The 3,493-nt window shown below is 41.5% G+C and overlaps 1 long non-coding RNA gene across 1 annotated transcript; it reads right to left on the bottom strand.

The window, feature by feature from the left end:
• Window positions 1-1,173: 1,173 nt before the first annotated feature.
• On the bottom strand, window positions 1,174-2,528 carry LOC109967915 (uncharacterized). Its single transcript, XR_002276012.1, has 2 exons — window positions 2,073-2,528; window positions 1,174-1,267 (listed from the first exon to the last, which is right to left on the bottom strand). It is a non-coding gene; the product is annotated as an uncharacterized LOC109967915 (long non-coding RNA).
• Between the last annotated feature and the right edge of the window lie 965 nt (window positions 2,529-3,493).

Below are 3,493 nucleotides of genomic sequence, written 5' to 3'. Positions count from 1 at the left end.
TTGTGAAACCTCTTGAATTAAAGCGGAAAGTCTACACTTCAATAACATCTAGATAGCTTGATTTTAATCTCCATTGTGGTGACATACGGAGGCAAAATTACAAAAATTGTGTCCCTGTCCAAATACTTAGGGAGCTGACTGTACATAGAGGGCTGACTGTATCTCTATCACACACACACACACACACACACACACACACACACACACACACACACACACACACACACACAGCTGCTCTCCATCATGACATCTCTGAGTCATGGACATTGTTGAGCTTTGACTGCACTGAAATAGACTGAAGTGTTTGTGTGTGTTGCAGGATCATGATTCAATCTCCAGGTCTATTATTAGAGCTGAGTCTCTGCAGGGTGAGCACCAGATCAGTTTGTTTCACCAGTTAGCTTAGCACAAAGACTGAGAGTGAGGGGAAAATGTTAGCTTAACTGTTTGATTTACATGTTGTATCTTGTTTTACTCAGTAGATATGTATCATTCATCATTTCCTTAACCAAAGACTCAATGCAGAACTTCCTTTGAAAATCTGCAGTTTTTTTTTCCATCACCACATAAAACCTAATTCTAATTTAATGATCCATTTCTTTCAAACTCATAAAGTTTTAATGTCCTCAATTTAGTCTGGCAGGCACAAGGCTTCAATCTGCATATCAAAAACTGAATACGTTGGGGTTAAGCTGGCCATGAACCACAACGTTCAGTCTGAATCCAGCTGAAGACCTTTGTTTGACCTCTCTCTCCCTCATTTCTAGTAATTTTTCTGTAATACAGGTTTACAGTTTCAAAAAAAAAAAAGTTATGCACTTGTAAACATCTCATTTGGATTTAAAAAACCCAGAAAAGGGCTTATCCTACTTGGGGTGCTCTGATAGAACCTGGAATACTGTGGGCTGTTAAAACCTGATCCAGGTTTCTATACCTGATACTGTTTGATCATGTGTCCATGTAAACCCATATCCTAAATATGACTGAAACCAGGATAAGACTAAAAATTGGAATACTAATGTGCATGTAAACACACCGAGTGGGTTTCTTGGACTGAAGCGCCATAGACCACAAATTACTGTCTCTCCCACACACAGCTAAATATATCCTCTGATTGTGTATATAGAGTGGTCAGCAGTGTGTCGGGGGCTAAACTCTCTGCTGGTTTCTTACCGGTTCTCGTCTCTTCGGACTCTCCGGTGCTTCTTGCCTCTCCTCCGGTGTTTCTTGCCAGTGGTGGCAGAGTTTCCGGTTCCAGCACCGACTGCTGCTAAGAGGAGGACGAACACACAATCACATTCAGTGGCACTCCTTCCATTTTATATGATCAGGCACAGCTCTTCTAACTTCTCATTAAGGTTCAGTCACACACTCCCAATTCCATTTAAAACCTTTGACCTAAATTTTGGGATTTGTTCCTTATTTGCCAGTGCATCTCCTGAAATAAGTGTTGAACATTTAAACTTTTATGAGGAGTTGTTCTTTACTTGGCATGCATAGTATACACTAAACTGCATTACTAAATCATGTCAACTTTCTTCATGAGTAGCAAACCTACATACCTGCTGGAATATACCTTAGCAGCTAGACAAATACATCAGATTATACTATAATTTGGCATAAAATGTAATTCAGACCATAGGTGTATGTTACAGCAAATACGAATCATCAAAAAAAGCCAATCCCACACATTATCACACATATTACTTAGATACACACACGTGCCTGAAAGATCACTTTTGGGCCGAATTTACCAGCAAACATTTATCTTTGGGGAAAAAAATGTAATAGGTTCACCGGTAAAAAAATAAATAAAAAAAAATCAGCTGCCTGGAAGACAACACACTGTAAACTCTATATTTTTGAATGGCGTCTGGTTGCAAAGTTAGGTGAAGGATAAACCCTATCTATGTAGTTTACGTGTGTGACAGCAGCAGCAGTCACAGCCTGGTACCGTTAGCTAATGCCAGCTTAGCATGTTAGCTGCTCTCCAGAGTTCAGTGTGTTGAATTAACGGTCCATGAATCATAACCAAACAGCACCGACAACGACTCGGGTCAGAATTACTTTACCTATCAACATCCTGGTCCCCGGTCCTCAAACCGAACCGGGTCAGAGTGGACTATCCTGGGTGGCGTGACGGTACTGACAGTTAGCACGTTAGCTGCCTGAACTTCACCGGAAACCGGTGGTGACACTGGGAGACAGTCTGACTGGATGTGATTCGGGGGTTCCTAAAGCTATCCCGTGTCAGAACAGGTGTGTGCGGTGCGGTGGCCTGTCCGTTAGCCCCGTTAGATAACAGCCGACAGTCTACTGCCTGTTAGCTCCGTTAGCTTCAGATCAGCGGTTCTCCATGCAGTATCCGGCCCGGTCTGCCCTGCCTCTGTACCGTGTTTGTACCCCGTCCCACTTGGTTAATCTGGGTATGTTTTATTTGCTCTCTCAGTCCCACCGCTCATGGTGCTGACAGTCTGCCACAGGACACCAGGTTATGCGCATGCGCATGTAACGGCCACGCTGAGACCGATCCAAATTCGGACCAGTGGCGGAAGTAACACATTTGAACACGGGGGGTGGGGGTGCGTATAGAACTGCAGGTAAACAGCAGCAGCCGCTAATAGATGTGGTGTTTTACATATGGTTTCTGTACTGGAGTTTATATGAACACAGAACAAGCAGCATCGAGTTCATCTCTTCTTGTGCCTGGTCTCTGTGCCTGTAGTCACTTCTGTTTCTGTCATCGCCTCCTCTTTCCCCTCTGTCAGCTTGCTGTCCTCTGTCTGCTGTATCTCTTCTTCTTCACCTGTTTACAGCAGTTTATTTATTTTGCTCAAAGTGCCAAATATCTGCATCCTTGCAATTTATTTCAGTTTCTATCAGCAGATCTGACAATGTTTTTTTTTTAATTGAAACAAAGTAACACATTAACAAAACAGTACCGAACATGGGAGACAAGACAACAGTTACATGACATTACAAAAGGATATAGAGTGTTTAACGAGGTTGTAGTGTGTGAAGTGTGAATATTTCCAACTTATGCAGTCTATGAAATGCAAGAAAGGGAAAAGGAGGGGAAGTAAATAAAAAAATTTAAAGAAAAAACTACCAATAATAATGATGATAACAGTACTATTAAAAAAAATCAGTTTGTTACATTTTAGAGGTTGGTGGGAATGTGCATGGCCTCAGCCCCAGGTATTTGATTCAAGTTGAAATGTGTTAAAAATGGTTCCATGTGTCATAAAAAGCAAATAAACTATTCTTGTGAGTGGATGCCATTTTCTCTGTATGTATTCTGTCCGAAGGTTGGTCCAGTGGTTTATGTGTATAGATTTTTTTGACTTCCAATTTTGAAAGATTGTTTTCTTGGCAATAGCTAGAGAAATGAGGAGTGGGTTTTTATATTTAATTGGTAGGTGGTCGATTTCTATGATATTACCAAGTAAGCAAAGTGATGGAGAAGGAGGGATTCTACAGCCCAAGATGGTGG

Source organism: Monopterus albus, unplaced genomic scaffold, assembly GCF_001952655.1.
Source record: "Monopterus albus unplaced genomic scaffold, M_albus_1.0 scaffold138.1, whole genome shotgun sequence".
Lineage (NCBI taxonomy): Eukaryota > Metazoa > Chordata > Actinopteri > Synbranchiformes > Synbranchidae > Monopterus > Monopterus albus.
This window is presented reverse-complemented; position numbering and strand designations above follow the sequence as displayed.